Source organism: Phasianus colchicus, chromosome 13, assembly GCF_987193195.1.
Source record: "Phasianus colchicus chromosome 13, bPhaCol1.hap1.1, whole genome shotgun sequence".
Classification (NCBI taxonomy): domain Eukaryota; kingdom Metazoa; phylum Chordata; class Aves; order Galliformes; family Phasianidae; genus Phasianus; species Phasianus colchicus.
Genome location: NC_143448.1, coordinates 12922403 through 12947329, shown reverse-complemented (window position 1 = coordinate 12947329; position 24927 = coordinate 12922403). Strand labels below are relative to the sequence as shown.

The 24927-nt window shown below is 34.2% G+C and overlaps 1 long non-coding RNA gene across 4 annotated transcripts in view; it reads left to right on the top strand.

The window, feature by feature from the left end:
* LOC149916162 (uncharacterized) overlaps nt 1-24330 on the top strand; it is a 78490-nt gene extending 54160 nt beyond the window's left edge. For 2 of the 4 annotated variants that reach the window (XR_016470766.1, XR_016470767.1), the window contains 2 exons: nt 4249-4383; nt 12230-12496. This is a non-coding gene — a long non-coding RNA (uncharacterized LOC149916162). Of the gene's footprint in view, nt 1-4248; nt 4384-12226; nt 12497-24135 lie in introns of those variants that run through there. The other 2 variants (XR_016470769.1, XR_016470768.1) reach the window with 2 other exon arrangements.
* The last annotated feature ends 597 nt before the right edge of the window (nt 24331-24927 follow it).

The following is a 24927-nucleotide window of genomic DNA, read 5'->3' as shown; positions in this document are numbered from 1 at the left end:
ATTTGTGAATCATTATTCACATATAAGGAATGTCCTTAAGAGTATGGTGTCAGAAGTAACTTGTCACTAATGTATTTCTCACATTATTATAACACATAGAATACGAATATAATAGGATTTCATACACGTTCTGAAGATAGTATTGTCTAGGTAGAATTCCAAGAAGTAGGTTCATAGCTTCCTAGAAAGCTTTTATGCTATGAGGACTTAAGTATATTCTTCTCTTCATGACCAAGACAAAAGTTGATGATCTTTTGCTAAGATCATTTTAAGCATATAAATGAGATACAGGAGTGTTAGAGCAAACCATCAGGATCAGGGATGTTGTGTTTACTGCATTACAAAGGACTGTTAGACCTCACGTGCTATAAGCTGTAAGGCATGCCCAGAAAGTTGAGTCTTTCTACATCAACTGTGGGGTAATGACTTCCAGCTTAAGGCCTTCTCTGTATGTCATCTTGATACTAGAAACCACTCCTAAATGATTTCCATGCTTTAAATAGACACTAGAGCTAAGCATTGAAAAAGTGTTAAAGATCCGTGTTGTCTTCTTACCTTCCTAGACTGGTGACTGCACAGCAGGTTTTGAAAGTAGAGTGGCCTAACCACAGAGGGGTATGGAATTTCCATGGTCTTTTCCATTTTGCATGGTATCTGCAATCACTGCTATTCAGCTCATTTCAATTTCATTATCTCTGATAATATTAATTAATTCTAATTTAGAGTTTGGTGAGTATTAAAATTGTAAACTTGCTTGTCAAAATAGTTCTCTTAGTTCTCTGATAAGATTATTTAGCAGACAACTTTTTGTCATGTATTTCCCTTTTGTGAGTGAATGTTGCTAGATTTCCCTTTTCTGTAGTATTGCTTTGTTGAACATTTCTTAATTTAACTGAAGAAAAGGGTTATTTAAGTTCTCAGTGAACTGGGCTTCTGAAATTCACAAACAAATGGAAACAAACATACAGTCTAAAGTTAAATAGCAAAGGTATCTTTATCCTCATAATTACTGCAACATAGCCAGTTCCCTTTCACAACTCTGACTTTGTTGAAGTATTATGTTCACAAGAGTTTTTTTTTTCCATTAAAGATTTAACCTTTGTTTTTTTCTCCATTTCCATGTTGATCTTTTAAGCCAAAACAGCCCTAATCCTGTTTCCTACTTTGACTCCCTGAGTCCTATCTGATTCTACAGACAGAAATTTGAAATTGCAAAGCTTCAACAGCTTCCCTTTTGCTTCTGTAAAGTACCGAACTCATTGCTATGCTCACTAGATCTCTAAGTGCAGATGTGTTCTCTGCTATCCTCAGCTCTATGTTAATTTGCATTCAAGTTACCACTATACCTTACAGACATGTTGGAAAGTTTTATCATTCTTTACTCAGTCACAGGCCCTGTGTTTGACTAATCCTTCAGTGCTTCACTGCAGTATAAATTACTCCTGAAATGAATGACAGTGTCTGAGCAAACTGCCCATATTTACAAGGCATCTGTGCTTCATGAACTGTACTGAGTTATTCTGTGGGATTTCTCATATGTCTAATGCTAGCTTCTGTAAACAGTTTTTGAATGTTGAGAAGAAGGTTTTGATTTTTGTTACATCAGCACTAATAATTTGTTTTTCTTGTGATGAGTGGTTTGCAATCATAAATCACTGGGCAAATGTGACAAATGTGGTGTAGCTTTCCCATGCGTACCTGATACCACTTTGCTTGTATTCAAAACTGCCTTTAGGATTTTCTCTTACCTCTTGAGAATTGTTCAGGCCTTTAAAAACCCATTCTTCTCATTAGTATTTGGATTACTGACAGTGAAAAAGCCCAGTTATTGTATATGATCACAGGAGAATATAAGCTGACATCTGGATCGTTTAAACCATCAGTCAGAAAGCACTCTAAAATTCAGTGGCTGGAAATGAGGATAGGTTCACTGGTATTGACATCACTTCAGAAGATAAGTAGGTTGGGGAAGGCAGGAGTTATGATCATCTGACCTTATGACCTTAAGGTACAAGAGAGCAGTCAAAGAGCAGCTTCCAGGCTTTGTTATATCAAGTAGAAATCTAGTTCTGTTTTTACCTTTAAGGGTGAAAAGAAGTGGCTTCTTCTCCCAACTCTTAAAATGATCGCTATTTTAATGTGTGATTCTGATATTTTGTCCTCTAATGTAGAAATGGAAAAGAGATGTCTTCTGGAAATATTCTGCATCTTGGCAATAGCATGCTATCTTGTGTACATAAGTAGGAACTCTGAATATTCCTTTGTTATTTTGACAGTTATATTCCAGAAAGTAGCATCTGTTAACAGAATGAAAATAAACCAAAATGTCTATATTTTTCCTTGAAATCTTTTAATAAAATAGTAATGTTAGGGGCATCACCTTTTGTATCTATATGCAGCAAATAGAAGTCGAAGAAATCACTTCTTACAAACTCAAAACCCATTTTGAGTCTGGGTTTAAATGTTACACTGCTAGAAGCATTATTTAAACAACCAATTCCAAATGCTGCCCAGAGCTTCCAAAAAGGCAGTATAGGTAGGCAGTAGTGCTCATGAAATAGGCAACCTATTTGTAGTTTTAATATGTGGTTCTGCATGCTAGCAGTTGCAGGATGGTCAAGTCAGAACTTTAAACTCTAAGTTAGGCTGTAGTCTGTGTTTGACATGAGAATAGGAAAAGTGATTTTCAGGAGGGGAAACAGTTATATTTCCAAACAAAAAATTTAATTTTTCATTAGCTTTCTGACAAAGATTGAGTGTATTTTTAATAATATGCTAATGATTATAGCAGAGCAAGCTACAATATATCAAAATGTAGCAGAATGGAAGTCTTGCAGGTTGGTATAATGAGAGCTATTATTGTCACTTATAAGATTAAACTGTTTCATTTAAGCAGTTCTGAGTGCCAAAATGCTCAAAGTAAAATATCAGTAGTTGTTAACTGTAATGATTTTTAAATCAGGATCATTAAACAGAAGGATTACTGCAGAAGCTGGTGATGAAAACTGTAGCAATGATGCATCCATTTAACTATGTGTAACAAGTTGTAACAAAGAACATGAGTGTTAAAGTTAACAGTTCATGATTTAGGAAAAAAAAAAGTCTTCAATCTTTATCATCTACCCATAAACAGATTTCAAGCTACATTTTCTGTATGTTGCCACTGAGTTGATCACCTCATTGTACATTGTCACCTACTCATGTATGGCCAGAAAATTCCTCCTGAACTTGTTAAAAAAAAAAAAAAAATCAAGATAACTCAAGTTGGCTGCTGCAATGTATGAATGTGTTCTATAGAGCAGTAGAGTTCATGCGTGTGGGTGATGCAGAGTAGGTTGTTGGAGGCAATGATGACTGTATGATCTTCACATCTGCTCAAGTAAAAGTAAATGCTATTACGAATAATTGTATACATGTAAATAAACAAAAGTCGTTCGTTCGATGTACGTAAACTCCAGAAGCAAACAAGTGCATTTTCAGATGAGGTTTCAGGTTCTCTACTCCTTAATGAAATTGAGAATATTTTTAGAATTTTAATCATTGAAAGCATATAAAATTTAGAAAAAGATATACAGACGGTCTATACCATATATGATTCTTTTGTCATTAAAAAAAGGAAGTTCACTCTACCCTGATTCAAACACATACATTCTATGAAATCTCTTTTACATCTTTGTTCTTTCATGAGAAAGTATCTTATTATAGAATTAAAAAATAAATTAGAATGCTTAGATTTCATTACTGTAAAATTGTCAATCAGTCTTTGGATAAAAATCTCTAAATACTCAATGTTATTACGTAGCATTCTATTTATGTTTTTGGTAGATCCTCTGGCCTTTTCAGTGGTTTTCACTAAATATCTTCTGCAAATTTCACATCTTACCTTTTAAAGGCAGTTTATTCATAGAATAATGCCAGAGAATCATAGAATGGCTGAGGGAGACATTGAGGGACCTCAAAGATCGTCTAATTCCCAACCCCTGTCATGGTTAGGGCTGTCAACCACCAGATGAGGCTGCCCAGGGCCCAGCTAAGCTGGCCTGGAATGCCTTCACGGATGGGGTATTCACAACTTCTCTGGGCAGCCTGTTCCAGAGCCTCAGCGTCCTCTGAGCAAAAAATTTCTTCCTTGTGCCTAACCCAAATCTTCCCTATTTTAGTTTAAAGACATTCCTCCTTATCCTTTCACTGTCTACCCATGAAAAGAGTTTGTCCGCCTCCTGTTTATAAGCTCTCCTCACCTACCAGATGGCCGCAGTGAAGTCTCCATGGAACATGCTCCTTTTCAAGCTGAACAAGCCCAGTTCCCTCAACTGTTCTTTGTAAGAGAGATGCTCCAGCCTTCTGATCACCTTCGTGACCCTCCCTTATTGTCACTGAAGTGTAAGTTATGTGTCTACTCAACTAAAACATGGTTGTAGTTTAATTCCAGCAGTGATGAATTGCTGAAGTGAATTCATGCAAACAGGGAAATTGAAATTAAATTCATCACAGTAAGAAAACCATCCCTCCCCATGTAAATTAGTAGCTTTTTCTGCTAAAATCAATTTGTTTTGGTAAATTATGCAAAAATTCTCTGAGGACTTAGGTAGGTGATTTATTACACTCTCGGTTGTTTCCTAATGTTAGAAAATGAAATTTATTCACACAATATTAGATGGCATAAGCTGAGAGGTTTAGTGACAATTTCTGTTTATTACAATTAATCTAGGTTGTCAGTGGTGACAGAATTCCCACAATACAGAGGACATAATCTTTATGAGAGATGCTTCTTATTAATCTTCACACAAGTGTCGCTTTGAATAGAACAGATCAATTATTTCTGTATCATAAGATCTCTCAATTGTTCTAGTAATCTCTAATGAAATTCAGTATTTTCATGAAACTGCTTTGTATTTTGAACTCTTAAAACATCAAAACTTAAAAATTGTCTCAAAGTAAGGACTTCCTCAGATCTTATAAGCAACATAAGTGGGAATCTAAAAAAAATTTCTTTAGACATCTTGTTCAGAGCTCTAAAGGTCTGTTTTGTAGTTCATTCCTGCTGAAAGAGACCTGGAGCTGGAATGATCAGTGTTAATGCTAAGTGTGTGTTGATATCGTTTGATGGGATCTAAACCCCTAAAGAAATAAACTGATGGCTAGTGTGGTAGAGATACTATAGAGGGAAATAGGATTGTAAAGGATATGCGTTTGATACATCTTAATTGTGGTATATTTGGTGTGGCAATTTAAAGTGTTCAACTAGAATCAGAGTAGTATATAATCATTTAGGTTGGAAAGGATCTCCAAGATTAAGTCTATCTAATATAGACTATATATCTAATAGTCCACTGCTAACTCATGTCTTAGTGCCAGATCCACACATCACTTCAGTACTGCCAAGGATGATTACTGCCATCTCTCTGGGCAGCCTCTTCTAATGCTTGACCCCTCCTTCTGTGACAGTGTTCTTCCTTCATATCCAAACTAAATCTCCTTTGGCACAACTTGAGTCTGTTGCCTCAGACCCTATTGCTTACGACCTGAGAAAAGCAACTGACACCTTCTCATTGAAACCTCTTTGCAGGCAGTTGTAGAGAGCAATGAGCTCTCCCCTCAGTCTCCTCCAGGCTAAATGTCCTGTCTCCTCAGTTGCTCCTCAGTAATTCTTGTTTTCTGGTCTTTCACCAGCCTTGCTGCTCTTCTCTAAACAGGTTTGAGCATCTGGATAATTGATAGTTAAATTGATATTTTCAAAGAAAATTTAAGTTCTAACCAACAATATCAGTTAAAAATTAATCTTCTGTCACAGAGTTCCTTTACAATCATTTATTGCATCCAGTCATGCTGTTCACAACCTGAGCCAGTGAAATGTAGTAGCAGGTCTTAGGGGTTGAATGAAGCTTTGTGAGAATTAATTACAGTGTCAGTGGGCAGGCAAGAGCTCCAGTCCCCCAAAGGCTACTATTATAAAGTGCCAGGTGACAAAATGTGATGACCCTCTAGATGGGCATATTAATTGACCATTGAATCTAGCAGTTTCTGTGCATTTCCAAACCTTAATCTTCAGGAATTTTGTAATGTGAGATTTAGGTGATACTACGTTTGTGACCATAGGAAAATGAAATTGCACAAAACTGATTGAACAAACATTTTTCCAATAGAATATGTTTCTATTAAATTTTTTTCAATTATAAAATCTGGGACTTGCTTTGGAAACAAATAGGTGAACTATTTTTACTCCACATAGAAATCTTATTTAAAATTGCTTGAAGACTTTTTTTTACATTAAAATAGTTCCATAAATTTAAAGATGAGAAAAGTCTTTGAGAAGTTATGTAGGTATTATAACTCATTCATAGAATCATGTGTTCATTGTGCCACTAACATCCACCTCTAATTTTGTGGCTCAACAGAACAAAATAGGAGGCATTACTTTTGGCATAACCAATGGTCCCTCTCATGCAAGGATTGTTCCAAAAGTAACATTATAAATATATATATATTCCTTATATATATGAAATAATCATCTTCAAGGTTTTGTGATACGGAATACTTGCATTATTTACATAACATTATGCTTTAAACAGTAGATAATTCTTTAGAAAAATCCAGTCCTCTAATTAAAAGGGAGCTATACAAAGAATTAAAGCAGTTTTTATGACTGTAGTTGTTATTTTTTACATTTCAGTTTTGTCTACTAGAAGTGCTCAATATGTTATTTGGAAAAAGTAAGTAATTTATTGAAATTGGATTGTTTTTCTCTATTTAGTACCTTTAAGTTAATAAAGTCAGTTCTTTTGACTTAAAAGATTTTTTTTTTTTTTTTTTTAGAACTTCCAGGTAATTAATTGGAATGGCCAATCTGGAGTATTAGAGTAGCATCTGGAGTATTAGAAAGCATTTTTCCACAAGGCAGTAGGAAAGAGAGATGCTAAATAAACAGTATTATGCTATGGGTCACCCAAAAGATGACAATTGCGAGAAGATTTTGTAGAAGTTCAAATGTTCATGAAACTGTCCTTTGCTTCTGATAAGTATTTGGAAACTTAATTTAGGTCAGAGAAAAGCTGAGACAGAAGTTGGTTTGTTGTCTTCTTGTTTCCAGAATTATAATAAGATTATTAAAAATAGAGCATGAACATACATACAAATGTCACAGCCATTGGTACAGTGGAATTTCTACTAAACAAAATGTTGTGAATGACATTTATCTTGCCTTCTTCCATCCAAATTCTATTTTTGGTAAAAGGACTAAACTGAAATGTTTTCAATGTTTGTCAAAGGACTGTAAGATTATTTGTTAGGAATTAAATATTCACATAAATGTCCTAGTTTTCAATCTTCCCATAAATTTGAATGAAATCTGACTACAAATAGGGATTTCTCCAAAGATCGAAGCTCTGAATTTCAAAAGGTATTTACTACCTCTTCCATATGAAACTGTGCCTCTGAGGGTTTTTTTCTGATATGCTCCTACATTCTGAGGCCTTTCAATTGGAGGGGAAAGGAATAACATTCCTTTTGTATTTCATTGGTTATAAATTCTCTAATTCATTTCTTCTACTGTTGTTCAAATTTAGTAACAAAGTGAATTAATAGATGGCAGTCTCATCTTTCTTGGCATTAATTTGGATAAGGATGATAGGTTCATGTTCCCTAGGTTTAGATGCTCATCAAGACTAATTTGGAGCTAATGTACTGCATTTTCTATAAAACAAACACTGGATTTTAGCATCTTAACCCTCAGCAATCTCTGAACTGTCTCCACTCTGTCTCCACCTTTCAAATTGAGAGTGAAAGAACCAATTTCAATATATTCAACCATGAAGTTGGTAAAATGAAAATACTTGAAAATAACAGGTGTTGTAGTCAGTAAGTACCTTATAGCTTACCTTGAAGTTTCCTTTCTCCACTGTCCAGTTGACAATCACTAGGTAAACAGTGCAGACATCTTTAGTGAACTGAGTCTCCAGTAGGTTGAGTGAGAGGTTGAGATTGAGTGACACAAGGCAGTAATTCTGTCTGCTGCTTTCATGCAGTAGATTTTTTTTCTGGAGGTTCAATTTTTGACTTTTCTCTGACACACAGAGTGTGTTATGTCATACTTGTGTCATGTCAACCTAAGCAGTACCTTGATCCTTTACACAGTGAATGGACAGATAAAATGATATGAAGTATAAATATAATACTTATTGAATTTGTTGCTGATATTTGATAAATTCCAGCTTTTTACGTTTTCGGAATGTTAAATATGAAGCGCGGAATTTTATTTTCTTTAAGATTTGGCTAGCAGTGAATTTAGAGAGGATTTGAATAGATAATTGAGCAGGTACTTTGTTTCTGTGGAAATTGAAGTTTCAGATGAAATTATTTTTTTATTTGAACTAATTTCAGAGAATTTTGTAAACACTGTAATGGTGAATGAACTTGGAAAACAGAGGTGCCATATCATTTGCTTAATATATAAATTTAACTGCAGCTGATACCTTGTTGCCTTACTGGCACTATGTTCTTGGTATATGAACAGCTGACATTACCTGAAAACCACAGTGGGAATTTTTGGGTCTCTGGTACAGTCTTATGCTATTGGTGAGGTTCAAGTTATTCTTGACTTAGTGTAAATGAAGTGGTCTGTTTATGTCTAAATTTCTATTTTGCACACATATATCAGTTTTGTTTACACCTTTTTGGAGAAAGCAAGCATAAAATTTGAACAATTGTTGATGTGAATAGTGAGGCTTATGTCGGCTGACTAAAGAAAGAAAAAATTGTTCTTTTGCTCTTGTTCCTCTCCCATTCAGTGATGGTCTAAAACATAACTGCCCAAATGATTTTCTAACAATAAACACCAAGACTTATCGACCTACAGCATCAGTTTTGACAAAAGATCTTTTCCATGTGAAATATTGATGCAAAATCAAAAGGTTTTCTAATACAAAAGAACAGGTAGAAATATTGAGAGATACAGCCTATATGTTGAATCACAGTTGGCAAAAACTTATTTAATAGTTTCCAAACAGACAAAGAGTCAAGACCTGGCAAAACTAATCTCAAGATTTATTCCAGAAAAATAATAAAAATAATATATCATTCATTTTCACATGTGGTTTTATATAAATTTTCATGGTCTTTTTCCGCAGAGACAGAGAGAAATTAAAGGAAGGAACTAAAAATTTCTTACCCAAAGTATCCCCCATTTAAATCTTTGTATTCTGTGAAATTTTTGAAAATAGTAGTTTTCCAAATCGTTGCAATATTATGCCACTTCCTGTTCATTCCTCTTTTGTTGAACTATTTTGTTTATAATAGAAAATGCTGTGGGTATGTTGGCAGTAATTCCATTATGCTTTTATAATTATTATGGCACTAGAGTAAGACAAGCATGCCTACTGACTGTGCAGCTTTTGAATCTCTAATGCGTTTTAATACCACATGAGGGCAGAAATGATCCATCATTTTCTCTGAAAAAAATAGGATGAGTGACAGTAATTAGCTGGCTTGGTTTCCTTGTTTTCTTCTCACTAGTTATCTGCAATTCATTAATGCTGGTTACCCATTTTCTTTCTTTTGATTTTCATTAGATGAATTCAGAGAGGAGGGAGAAGGAGTTTGAATATGATCTTAAAAGACATCAAATAGTAACTTTCTATAATTTAGAATTAAAATCATGTTTGGAGCATGCCTAGAGAACTAGACATTTTGATTCAAGCAATTTGTTAAAGCCAGACTATTCTATTTTCAACATGTTCCTTCCCGAGTTATGCAGTCTGTAGCTACATGTACCCAGTTTGTGTCATAATTTTCTTAATTTCTAGCATCTTACTGCTACCTTCTAAATTCATGCTGCTTTTACCAGGAGCTACTGACATGAGTTCTAGCTTTTGTTTTTTCAGTTTTTATTCAATCTCATGTCTTCAGAAACCTAGCTTGAAAAAGTTCTTTAATCTCCTATTCCTAGCAAGTTACAGTGGATATTTAGCTTTAGCAATCTAAAAGTTCAGTCAGACAAATCATAGATGTGATGTCACTGCTATATTTACTGAAGAATTAGTCCACTGTGTACGTTATAATTGAGATGGTAGTGGTAAGGCAAGTATTAAATATTCAAATTAAGATGCAGTCTTTAAGACTGGAAGTAAAATAGGTGTATGTATTATTTATTTTATTTCTGTTTTATGAACCCAATTTCTTTGCTGTGCTGTCTTTTTTGCCTGATTGGAACTTTCAAAAATTGCATGATTCCAGTGTAATGTACTTCTTTTGGTATTTTTATCTTGGCAGAGGATAAAAACAAGTTCCCAGGTGACTAAAGACAATTAACTATTAATCAAATCTCCAGTATATTCTAATTTGACACTAATTACTTTGCTAAAATTCATTAATAAATATTTAATTTGGCCTTGAGCATGTACTGATTGTTTGTTCTTGTTAAGACCTAGCATGAAGTCACTGTTTCTTGTGACAATAGAGCTAAACCTATTCAGCAGCAAGGTTAGAATCTCAGGAGCAAAGTTAAATGGAGTTTAAAAACTTTTTAGTATGGCCTAATACCAACACAAACATCTAGGCATGAAGAGCATAGATGCTGAGAACTTTTTATTTGGAGAAGCATTTAAAAGCAGCTCTGCTTCAAACAATTGGCCTTTTGTCAAACAATTTCTGTTTACTCATCTCTTTCAAATTATTTTATGTTTTGATCTCAGTTTGCCTGAGTGAAATATTAGTTTCTGTGAGAACTTAACTTTAAGAAGTACGTACGCATAATTATTAACATCTTTACATATGGATAAGCTTAGAAAATCAGTTAAGATGTTACGCTTTACTATTCTACCTTCAGGCCTTTTGGTTCTGTTACATGGTACAAGTAGTTTTGAAACTAGGTAAATTGTTTGTCACAGTTGATGTTCACAATTATGAAACTCAGTACCAACACTCAATTCACAAAATATTTGCGTCTTAATAAATGTCATAGAGTATGTGACGTACATGGAAACACAACCACATATCACTTGCTCTCATTAAACACCATCGTGTTGAAACAAAAAGACTAGTTTCCTTTTGCAGAGTTGCTGAATGCTTTCACTTGTCAGTTGAAAGATCCTGAAGAGAGGCAAGGCACTGAAATCTCTGGCATCTTCAGACTGTGAGAAGGGCAAATAACAAGGTTCTGTTCTTGTCTGCTGCCTCTCACAGCAGTTCCATGAAATGCTTTTAGCTGTGCTCTTTTAAAATTCACTTGTTCTTAGAAGTTGCATGGATGTAGCATATAGATGCATATGTAGATATTCAATATACATCTGCAATAAGTATGTTCTAGATTGTTTGCATGTTTTATTCTTCTATCCTAAAAAAGGCTGTCACTTTTGAAGATCACTATTCTCAAATAGACTGTCTTACTTTTCATCTATACTTAAATAGAATAATACTTTCTGTAAAGTGTAGAAGAACTAGTCAGCAGAGACAGTATAAATAAGAGTTGTCATAGGTTTTGCAGTGTTATAAGATCTTCATTCTTTCTCTTTTAGAACAGCTTTAAGACCTGGGTATTATCAATCCATACTTAGAAGACAATACTTGGAACTTACTCTATTTACATACAGTTTAAATTGTCTTAATTTAGTTGGTTGTCTTAATCTAGAATTTAGAAGATTTGTAGTTGCTAAGAGAAATGATCTCCATTCAGATTATCCCTACCCATAAGTAGAAATATCTGCATGAATAAATTGTAGGAGGCAAAGAACAAAATTGAAGAAACTTTGGTTTGTGCAAAAGTATGGGACCAACAACTTCTAATCTTTAGCAGTCCATGCAGTAATTAACAGAGTGATGGTCTCTATAAGGTTGTACAAATATGTTGGACTGTTTATTATAAAGAAAAGTTTGGATAGGTAGTTTCACAAATGCAACTTTCTGTAGAAACTGAAGTCTTTTACTAAAACTTTATAGTAATGTGAGTTTTTTTTAATGTTGGTGTACCATTGCTTGTAGGAATAAGCATTTATAAAGCAAAGAAGGTGGCTTTATTGCTATAAAATATCATTGTTTTTATCTTTGTCTATGGAACACAGTTTTTAAATTCCATCTTTCAAAACTTTTATGTTATGATATAATCTGTGAATATTTCTCAACAGTATATGTTTTACCTGCTGCAGTAATGAGTAATGATATAGACGTACACTCAGTTGTAATCAGATGGAGATTTCAGTTCTTCCCATGTCCTCACACAGTTTTCTTTCTTCAGCAGAGAGCTATAATTTAATTCCCACGGTATCACTACCGCTCACATTCAGATGGATAAGAAGCCGTTAATAGGAATGCTGAAAAATGTACAAGGGAGGTAAAAACTAACCGCAGTAAACTAAAAATTAAGGAACCTCTCATTCATGTATGTTTTTGGTTGATTTACCTGTGTCAGTTGCTTGTGCTTCTAATGAATATTCTGAAACATAACAAAGTGTTTGACTTTTCTCTACCAATAAGAAGATTGCCCTGTACAAGTTCTTTAACATTTGCACTTTTCTCCGTGATTTTGGAGCTCGTTCTATATAGTCATCCAAGTATACCTGAATTTTCAAAATGATTATTTTTGTCTTGCATTTACGGTTGTAGACTACCTTTTAATTCTTAGTGCCTTTGATCTTAATGGTATATGAATGCATAGATTAAATACAGGTTCTCTTTTCCCTTCCCTTCCCTACTGCTAACATCTGAAAGTCTGATTCACGTCTCTTGTATCTAATGATCAGATATTAAAATCAGATAAGCTCACTAAGCTTTCATATAGACCTTAAAGGAATAAAAGAAATGAGTTCAATAATACGTAGCTTTAAACCTGATTCCTTTGAGAATTAATTTGTTCACCTTTTCTATAAAGTGGAGGTGGGCTAGAGTTCCTGTAATTACTGAAGCTGTAACTGGATTAGTTTTCTAATCTAACACATTGAGTATAAGCCCTGCTGTTTTTCACTAGTGACAAATGCAAGAAGAATCTGGAAATAATGACTTAACCAAACAACTTGTGCTATGAATCTGTTCCTAAACAATGCTGTTACTTCAATAATAGAATAATCATATCTAAAATTTCATATCTATCATTTTTTCCTGGTGCCCTACCTCCCATGCCCCACATGGTTTGGTTTGGTTTTGTTTTGTTTTGTTTTTTTTTTTAAAAAAAAAAAAAGAAAAAAAATTAAAAAGGCCAAAGTGTGAAACATAAATAAATCAATGACTAAAAAGCATTCTTATACTGTCTATTCCATCTCTTTATACCAAGGGAGGAGAAATTACTCTTGTATATAGATGCAAGCATTAAATTGAAACTTATTTTTTTCCAGGTGAGACAGTCTGACGCGTGGATAATTGACCCCCTATATGCAATATCCAATTCTGTGTTATTTTTCCTATTTTCTTTTGTTCTAATCCCAGGATCAATAGCAATAGTCACATTTAAATAGCTCAGAGCTCTCATTTACTGCCATATTCGATCAAAGCTTTATATAAACAAGGCAGAAGGAGCCTTGTTCCATTGTGCTGCCCTATTAGGTGGAAATAAATCACCTGGAAGTATAATCACAGTATAGGTTGAAAGGGACCTCTGAAGGTCATTTGATCTGCTTAGAACAGGCTGAGTAGCACATTCTGATAGTACTGAATAGAGGTTTTATAAAGAAAAGAATACTTTAAAAGTCTCTTGTTTAGAGGGTTTGTGCAAAAAGATTGTAGGAAACTTGAGCATTTCTTTCCTGTAAAATTACTTCACAACAGAGGGATGAAATAGCTGTTTTGTTTATAAAACTGTAATTCAATGACTTTGACATGATGTACTCTGCATGTTGTATGCTGAGTATCACTTTAGGAGATGATCTCTGCTGCTTCTAAATTGACTGTGATTGGACAAATTTTGAATTATGATGCTGTTGAAAATTTTCAGTGGGGGAACTTTGGAATATATTTTTTAGCCAGCAGTAAGAATAGATACACAGGCATGTACAGCATGATTTAAGGGGATTAAAAACATACTGGACCATTCAATTCACCAGACTGTTCTATTTGCAACAGAAATCAACATGTATTGATTTTCAATCACTGCCACTGTAAACTTTTCACAGAAGTTAGTGCAGAATTTTCTTCTGAATGATAAAAAACTTTGTCTGAAATGACAAAGTACTTTTCTGTACCAATAGTTTGGATGCGTTTCCAGTTTCTCAGAATATTTAGTTTTTCCTTTCTTTTCTGGTTAAAATTCAGAATATGAACTGCAGCATGTACAGTATGCAGTGATGGCACGGCTCAAACTTTCTTTGTAGTCTCATATATTTTCTTAAATTCTTCAGTTTTCTTTTGTGGCTGCATTTGTTTTTCTGATATATTCTTAATACAAGGGGTACCAATCCCAATTCCAGATGGGACTGCGGGAGAGTTCTACATTCAAATGTAATGAATAACTATCATATGGAAGATTGTATTGTACAGAAGCTTGTAAAAAGGAAAAACAGAGCTAGATTAATACCACATTCAAATCATTGTTTTATTAACTGATTTCTAGAATTAAAAATACAGATTGAATAATGTATGTTTACTCTTCAAAGTATCTATTTTGTAAGGGAAAGCAGCTGTGAAAGTGGAAAGTTTATCTTCTCTGAAAAATGGCTTCAAAAGATTGCAGAAAATGACATTTATAATATGTGATCCCACCAGGACAGGACTACATATATTTTAGGCTAAGGTTTTTAAAAGTAAAAAAGCTGGAAATTTGAGTTTGTATTCAAGCTCTTAATTGGGTGAGTTTTCCCAATAACATCCCACTGAATGCAGGGAGGGCTAGTTATCTCTGAAAGCCAGAGAAGTGCGTTTGGGATTTACCTCTGGACTGCAGAGGCTTTTTTGAAATTTTTACCCTCAGGTCTGTGTACAAGTATTTGTACACAGATTTGTATCAAAAGACTCAACAACTTTTTAAATTCTTAATAAAATTACATACATATACCCTACAGTTCTGGACTTCAGTCTAACATACAGTCTTGTTTAAACAGTGCTTTACTGAAATGTTAGGCCTCCAGGACAGAATGAAGAATTATTATCCAATCTGCTTCAACTGTATTTTTAAGTTAACTGTGAAAGTGATTTAAATGACCTTCCAATGTGGTGAAAAAGATTGCAAAGACAATTAGACTTGGGAGTGAGCCAAAAGTAGTTGCCAAGTAGCCAGCTAGTCAGAGTACCGGTCAGGTAATGAATGAGAGACTTAGATGGCCTTCCAGACATGGAAGACATAGCAATGAGTTGCAGAGATGAGTTCAGTCTTCCTGAAGAGTAGGCTAAGGATTTGCATTTCTATTATACTTTTTTATAATAAAGGATAGACTTTATAAATTTATATTATATAAATTACAGCTTTTCTTTGGAACCGAAGCCACTGACTTGCTTTGTTTAGGGTTTATTTATTTATTCATCTGGCAATTTAGCTCAGAGGTTATCATCTTACCAATAGTTTCCAAGCATATTAGCTGTAGCTGACATAATATGTACTTGGAGCCATAGTGCCTGCTCTGCTAATGGATGTAGAAAACCCTGCATAAAATTTAGTTTTGGCCTATGTTTCATGTTTAGTCCGTGATTGCTGAGTCAGCACAGATCCTGGCAGCATCAAGAGTAAGTCGGAGAGGAATACTACTGAAAATTTGCAGAACAGTGTGTCAATCAGACATCTACAGGGTCCTGTGCAATCAGGAGAGCAGTGTTTCTTGCTACTGAATTATAACCCAAGACTCAAGGGCAAGAGTGTACCAGGCCAAATAGGCATTATTAACCCAAATGCAAGCAATAGAATTAGTAATAAAGTGGAAAACCAAATGCAAGGAATAAAAATATATTTCCCTTCACTGATGATAAAATATCACTTATATTTTTAGTCTTTATTCCTCAATTCATTATTCACCAGCTCCTTTCTAAGACTACGCTGTTGCACAGTTAGGCAATGACACTAGACACACTCAAGCCATTTTAGTTAAAATTCTCTATGTTCAAAACCCTGTTCTTCCACATGGCTGCTTCAGCAAGGCTGACTTGTAGCATGTCATCTTGCATGCATAGGTACATGTGTCAGGTGAGAAACTTATTGTGTCCCATCTGCCTTTCTAAGTCTTTTCTTTACACTCTCCAGTGTGTCTCCCTCCTTATGTTATTATAACACATTCTTCTCTAACCTTTTACTTTCACCTTCTGTTCCAGGAGTGAGGGAGATATGTGACAGCAGTTGTTGTTTTTGGAAATTCAGACAGCAGTTTCCTTCTAGGGAAAAACTGATTGTATTAGAGTTTTACAGGGAGCAGGTGCATCTGTGGTCAAATGATTGGGAAGCTGAGGTAAATACAAGAATGACTAGAAGTACCAGTGAATTTAGACATCTATGAAGGTGTAGTGGCGCTAGAGTAAGTGGATCAAGGACTGTGACTTCAACCAGCTCTATGTGACTAAAATTCTCCTTGGGAGTTTGGATGTTAGCCTAATTTTCTGACTCTTGTTAACTGCTTTGGACACTACATACACGTAATCTGTCATATTTTGGTAGAGCACTAAATGAGTCGTTTTTAATATAAAAACATATAAGTCTGCCTGATTTGGCAAGGGAGGTTGGAGGAAGGGAAGGCAGAGTGCTGCGTCCATTCCCAGCAAATACAAAATACAGCTTACTGAATATAGAAACAATTTCCCTTGCTGATACCCAGGTGAAAAATTGTAACTCAAATGTCAGTGTTGAGTTGAAAGGGATCTCCGTGTTTCATTTATTCTTGGTAATCAATTATGCATCTCTCAGCTAGAGGGAGACTTTTGTCCCACCACAGACTTGTTCTCCATGCATTACTTTATTACCTGATTGTCAGACAAACATGCCAAGTAATAAATTGGTTTTCACAGAAAACGCAGTGAGACCACTGTGTCAGGAGACAGTCTTTTGATATCCAGATCACAAACAAAAACACAGATTGAGTTAGCGAGGTAGAATATGGTCCTTCTGACTTGCTAGGAGACTAGGCCAAGAGGGACAGGAAATGCCAGTCATTTTGATAAAGCATCTGTCTTATTTAACGCTTAAGAGATTGTTTTCAAATAACTGAACATTAACAATGTGAATGAGTGGTCGATCCAACCCTTACTGTGAAAAATAAGTATGTGTATATTCATCAAACCTTGTGTTTGTGCATGTTCCTAACTTTGATACTTTGATAACGTGAACAAATTGAAATGGTTTTGGCTAATGAGCCAATTATGCTCAGGCAAGATCACAGTCTTGCAGCATGTTGTGCTCAGCTAAATTACTGTGTGAACAGCTAGTAGCTTTCTATGCATCTCATACTCCTGACAATGCAGTGAAGAATCAGCGTCACTTGTCAACTTGAATGTGTGATTTTTCTGTCCTAAATCTTAAAGATATTTTTTTTCCACCCTTAATGAAAAGTGCCAATACTGAAATGAAGCCATGTCTTTTACATCTAACTCTGGGATTATTTCTAAAAAGGGGACCATAAAAAATGTAGGAATGAAAAACCATGATTTCATCTGAGAGCTGAGGCTTTCAGTTTATCTGGATAATGTGGAAATCATGGGCTCACTTGAAAGAGTTTTGAGACAAAATGGTTTATTGTGCTATTCAGGGATTCATGGTGTGTTCCATGGTTTACCTTCTGGGATGATGCCATATCTGTGAAAACATATCTTTTGGGTTATATTTATGCTACATACTCAACTGAACTTGGAATTTTGGGCAGAAAATTTATCTGACCTGAAGGACCTCTGATTTTTTATTTTCCTCTGTGTTTGAAAGAAAGCAGAGTTATCAGACTTGTTCATCAGTTTGTTATTCTATTTTGGCTGTGTTGAAATCAAAACATGGATTTCAAATAAATTAAAACATACTGTGTTCAAAGAAATGTATATCTAAATATTTAATCCTTAACGTATTTAATTCTGCAACTTTGTCGTCTAGCTTATATCTAGATTGTTTACCAAAAATTTTGTTTACCAAAGCAACGTTCTGAAATGGAATAAAAGTAACTTAGAAAGTTAATTTACATTGTCCTACTATTAAATTATGATGACATCTATTGAATAGAAAATATCTGAGGAAAAAGAATTAATAGTAAATTTTAGAGATTCTGTGAAAGATAACATGGATAAACCTTGTAACATGTTTGTTTCTGCTTTCTAAGAAGAAAACGTTCTGTCAAACTGCATGCAGCAAAAAAAAAAAAAAAAAAAAAAAAATCAGAAAAGCAATAGGAAGTCTCCTATTCAGGCAATAAGATAAATAGACAATGCTGTACTATCTAGAGTTTGTGAGCCATTTGATTATTGTAATAGACTCAAATAAAAAAAAAATCAAAATAATGTAACTTTTAGAACAATAAATATATTACTTGTTATTTTTTTTGTTGTTCTCACTATTAGATAAAACAGTTCCACACCCAGTAAATGATATTATTTTAGAGGGTATATTCTTTCTTTTCTTCCTTTATCCATGGATAGCCAAAATGTAATTTCTTGGTTCTTCAGGAGGGAATGACATTTGACTGAGAAAGAAAATGCAAAATCTACTATGTCTAACTTTAGCTGAATTTCAGTTTAAGTATCTAACAAAGCTTTTTTCAACATCAGAGCTCTATTACTTATTCAGTTTGTGTCCTTGGTTTTCCAGCCTTCCTAGCATTTCTTTTTCATTCCTGTCTCACACAGATGCTTCTTGCCTTTCCAGTTCTCTCACAGATATGCATCACTTCACAAATTAATAACTAGTGAAGCCTCTATACATTTGTGTACTTTACATATGCGTTTATTCTGGCTGATGATGGGAGTGTATTTTCTGTAAGGATTCCTTTGGTTCAATAGTTGTTTTTGTAGAGCAGGTTAATTACTTATAACAACAATCCTGAATAAATAGCAGGTGTTCAAATAATCAAAACAGTTAACTGTAACTCCATTCACACAAAAATACTTTGAAAACATTGTCTATTTTAATCGCGAAGATTCTGGTTAGACAATACTAATTCACTTTTGGCAATATAAATATATTCATATTTTATATTAAAAAATGTAAGACAACAGTTTATAATATCTTCTTAACAGTTGTTTCTCTTAGCTTTACCTTAAGGCAATTTTACTTAGAGAAGGAAATAAAGTTTAAATCAATAATTAAAAACTAAATCTAAATCCTACCTGGTTTTCATCTTTCTCAGAACAAATTTCTGAAATATGCCCATAACCATGTTTCTGTTTCTTTTCATTTCATTTTCTGTACAGTGACCCTCTGCTGCAAAATATCCTTTAAATCGTTATTATTTTCATCATTAACAATTCAGAATTCTTAAGGATGGATATGTGGTGAAGAATGCTGCAAGCAATGTGTTGTTTAAGGATATTTAAAAGACTTGATGAAAGAGATGCTGGAATTTTAAAATAATTACAGTAATAATATTCAGTAATCTATTGAAGAAAGAGCTGTTATTGAAACTGAAACTGTTATATAGGTGTTCACTGTATAGACAGAAATAAATATTGATTATCCTAGCTTTTTTTTTTCATCTTTTTTTTTTATGGAAAGATTTGAGAGAAATTTGTTACAAAGATACATCATCATGGTTTCTAAAAATGCATTCATGATCTAGTTACAATGAATTGTAATGAATTCAAAATCCTAGTTCTTGATTTTCCAAATAACTTTAATGATTATTGAATCTGAAATTCATTTTATCTTTTCCTCTACCAGTATCTTGAATTCATAATAAAGCTTAAGGCCATCAGGACTCCATTTTTCTTTATCCTGTCAAAAAAGGAAATACTGTGATTCTCTCTGCCTGTTTCATTCTTGTTTTTTTCCTTGCAAGACATGTACTTCTGGCAAATGTTTGTCACTGTCACTGTTGTAGAGATAGAATTACCATATCAAACAACAATTTCCCTTTCATCAACTGTGTCTAGGCATTCTTTATAAAGTACTAAGTATCAGGAAAATAGATTTCAAATGACTTTGTCCAAAAATGAGAAATGTTGATTCTAGAAAATGTTCTCTGCTCTTTCCTCCAGTATCTGTCATTTAATAATTTGATGACTGTGATATGTAGTATATGGGAAGTGTAACTAAAATCCTCATGTTAGACAGAAACCAGGAGACAGGAGATACTGTGGCAGAGCAGTCAATTTGGCTTCTGGCAAAACCTTATATTCAAACAATATTGCTGTTTTCCGTAATAATAATAAGCTTTTTTTTGTCCCATGTTGGGCTTAAGAGTACTAGACCTATATTTCTACACAAAAATAAATTAAAAGAAATTGTTGAAAGTTCTACAGGTACTGGGGTCTAGAAATTTGTGATAGTTGCATCAATTGATCTAGTGGATACTGGTTTAACTGCATCATGTTTGACATTGAATTTGGAAATTATGTAACTATTGCCTGTGTATAGGACAAATTCTTTAAAATTCATGTTGTCTGAAAGACAAATACGTTTTGTTAAAGAAGATCCAAACTAAAAATGTATTTCTCTTTTTCCTATCAATTTGATGATATAAGCTTAGAAATAAAGTCCAAAATACACATAGCATAGCCACACACCTACTACGTGCACTAAGCGTCTCTTACTTATACTCAGGATGTGTCTATTGCACTGACAAGATGAAAGGATGAATTATAGACTCGGTTTTCCTACTGTGTGTAACAAATTCCTGTGGACATGTAGATATGGAGATGCTTAATTATTTACAGTTCAAGTTAATTTTCAAACCAAAGCTCATTAATTCTCGCAATGCTATAAACTCATTGTGTTGTTGCACTGAAGATATTAAATTGAAATATCAGATTTTGGTAATTACATGTTATTCTTATGAGACAGCTGGAGTGTAACTAGGTATTGTTATTTACTTGGCAAAATCATAATTATACAAGTTACGGTTTTGATCCTGAGACACTGTTAGAGCAAATCTTTTAACCACTGAACCACAGTCTAACAGTGGGGCAGTTTTCAGGAAGGTAGAAGCAAATTAAAAATTGAAGACAAAGTTAATTGCAAATTGTTCTCTTTAAGAAGCACAGAACGTGTCGCATGAACTTCTGGAAAAGGATTATCAGAGTGAAAAACTATGCTCTTAGTAACATTCAGTTAAAATATATCCTCACAAATCTGTGCGTGAATAACAGTGCTACTCATAAACAATAACTGATCATATGCAAGATTCAAGTTTTCATTTTGTTTATGAAGCAGATGAATCTTAAAGATTCTTTTCGAAGTATATTCTGTTTCAGAATGTGGTACCTATTTGTGCTATGTTAGTATTATACCAAAATGATCATTCTGGTTCTACAGAATAGTTCTGAAGTATTTCTAATGCAAGAATGTTTCATTGAAAAGCAAATAGGAAAGATGTTACTGTAGATTTCTCACTATTTAAGTGAGTGAGAGCAATACGCAAAAGGATCTCAAAGAGTTTCAATCCTGCTGTTAAGCCCTGTGAATAACAAAAAAAAAAAAAAAAAAAAAAGCAGACCTGTTCCTCTTTCATAAGAAACAAAGGTGAAATAAGAAAGAACATTTTGTTGGTAACACATAGACAGTCAGAAAAGCTAACTGGATTAGTCAGACCTTCTTTCCGTGTCTGATGGGAAATATGTTTATAGGTAAAATTTTCCAGTGAGATGAAATTTCTGCCTATCTGTAGATCTCTGAACAGGAAACTTTAGACTGAACGGAGACCTTAACCAAAACTGTAACCTTTCTTACAGAAAAATCTGGAAGTTGTAGATGAAAGCAGAAGAAAAGGAAAAACTGATACAGTAGTATCAGTATACAATATATATATTTTTTAGTGGCTTGAGATTTCTTCCTAAAAAGGATAAGCTGAGACCCAAGTCCTGCAGTTCTAGTAGAGCATAGGGGTCTTCATCCTCATGAGTGATAGGACTAGCCACTCACCTCCGTGTACAACCATGAAGATGGCTACTCTCAACTATAATTATGAACTCTAAATGAGATACAACTGTGGAAAACAATGGAGTATTATCTTAGTGTTAGTGTACAGTGTATGCAGAAATATAAGTAGAGGGACTTGTGAAGAGAAAGTACTTTTGCAAACTGTTAATTGCTCAGAATGCTTTAAGTACTTTTTTTCCTCATTCTCCATTATTATATCCTTCATAAGCCCATTTAATTTATCATTTGAACATGAAGAAACATTATTCATTCTTTTGTAACGTTCAATAATTCTTCTGACATGTTGCTGTTTCTGAGCCCCATCGGTTACCTCTGGGTAGAGATCTAGCTGCTGTTAAGTACAGGCTGTGAAAAGGTTTTCATGTTATATATTGTGCTATTCTATTGTGCTTTTCACTGAAAGGAACCAAACCAAGTCATCCACTAAAACTTCAAAATCTGCCATGTGAGCACTTAGCTGGGTGATAAAGCTGTGTTTCTGGGTACTGAATTATTTAGCCTTCCATAAGTGTGTTTCATGGTGTGATGTAATGCCATTCTTCCATATTTTCATCCTTTTCTTGTGAAGAACTGGTATGCAAATAATCAGTAATGACTAGACAATTATCTTGAATAGGCTGAGATGTCATTGTTAACGTCTGCAAATCTGATATGTGTAGTTATATCCCTTATCTAAATTGCATATGTTGGAGTGCCTATTTGTGTATAGAAATGTGCATTAATTGATGAAGTGAATTAGAGCTATGTGTAGAGCCATTAGTGCCTCTGATAGCCCGGCATGTACTGGCACTTGCAGTAAAAGGTTTTGCAAGCATGACTGTGCCACAGCACTTGCCTTTAAGAGAAACAAGGTACAAATAAGCTCTCCCTGCTGTGGGTTATAATTACTTTCTCTTTGATTTTCATGAGAGGAAAAACACTTCTTTGTCATCTTAAAACTCTGTACAAAGCTTGTTGGAGTCAAAGAGAGTTGGCAAGGAGTCTCCTTGTGTTATCAGTGCTCAAATCTGCAAGGAAAGTTGAATGGTCTGTGAAAGAGTTCAAACTGAAGTGCACAGATTGTCAAAGGAATATGTAAGATCACATAGTTTTTTTAAGGTGGTAATTGTATCATAATTTTCTTGCAGTCCAATGGAGAATTTCTATAGATATTCTCTTGGTGGTCCATTGTTACATTATCAAATGTCTCAAGATAGTAGTGCATGAGTGGCACTTGTGGTTGTAATGAATCATTCCAAGGGCAGTGTCACATGTGTTTATTGTTTCTATCTTTGGAGGTGTTTTCATTCAGTGAAGTTAAATATTGCTTTGCTTTGTTTTGTTTTGCTTTTACTCAACCCAGCATCTTTGTGTCTGAATCTCTGGAGTTTTTAAATCAGAACAGTGATATGTACCAGTAACAGCACTCTTAAGCATAGCAAGTGGGGTGATAAGAGAATATCAGCAAGGTAAAGAAATCTGTTATAAAAACCTCTGCCATGCTCTCTATATAGATAATTTAATTAGTTTTACATTGAAATGTTAAATATGTATTTTGGAGCTTTCATTAAGGAGGAAGCTTATTTAGTCCTATGTGGAATCTATTTATAGTTTCTTTTTACTCATATGGTTTTACAATATATTGCAGTATCATTTGTATTAAGAAAAAAAAGGCATAATAATATAGTTACTAGATTAATCTGATGATTCTGTTTGTGACATTTAAATAACAGATACAGATCAACCATTCGAAAGTAGCTATGAAGGATGCTTGGTCTTTTCATGAACTCTTGAAATTATGGTGACATGTCTCTAGAAGTCAGGACAAGTTTTTCCATATGACTCCTTTTATACAGCTTCATGACTGTCAAGAAATTAAAAGCACTTCTTGGTGCTTTGTTCTGTAAGAGAGATATCACTGATGTCACAGGGCAAAGTGAAGGATAAATGTGCTTTCTGTAGTTCACCTGTCTCAGAATCTTGTGATGTGCAGGAGTAAATTACTGTATATCTGCTGGGTGCAGCTAACACGATCTAATGCCTTTCAGGTGAATCCAGGCACATGTAAGACAGATCCATGTGTGCTTTTCTTTAAGGTTGAACTGCTGCAATACTCTTGTCACTGTTAGTGTTCATCTGTGATCTTTTCCTGAGGTACTGACACTTACTCTCCACAACTTTTCTCTTGACAGTGGAACATATAAGGCCTTCTTAGAGGATTACAAGATGTTGATTCAGGAGGACAGTACTTAAGATGCTTCATCTTCGTTGCTTTGTTCTTGCATACTCTTGTCTCTTGTCTTATCTTGTGCTTCTTTCTCACCTTACACATTCAGCTGGTTTATTGCACAGGATCCCATCTCTTCTGTGCACATTTCTTCTGCAGCTCAAAGGCTACATACAAAAAAATAAATTTAATACTATGATATATCAGTGCAGTTGGGACTGTTTCTTAGTTTTCAGCAGTATTTCATAGTATATTAGTAGGAACCTTAGGGGAAAGATTCTGTCACTCATTCCCAAACTAACTAGATGTACAACATAAACAGAAAATCTCAGTAGCTTTCTTTTTTTTTCTTTGTTTGGAAGTCTGGATTTTGTGTTACTGTATGTGTCCTAAGATCCTAACTTAGAAAAAAATTGTCTTACTCGTAGTGCTTACATTTATATTCCATTAGATTGCATCCTGTCATTGGGACCAATGAATTCATTTGGAATCGTGGTAAAACTTGCAGTAAATTATAAAGTCTTTGTTACATTTAATTTTATTATATTCTGTCCACTAAACCAGAAGAACTTTTTTTTGGTCTTTATAATAATATTTCTGCAGAAGCATTACAGGATTTGTATTTGAACCCAAGTGAGTACCATATTTCCACTCCAACATTCTTGAGATAGAAATAAACAAGTTTCATAGGTTCTTCCCCAAGAAAATATGCATGAGACTTTAAAAGAAGATTTTCTATTTATAGATGTAAAAAATA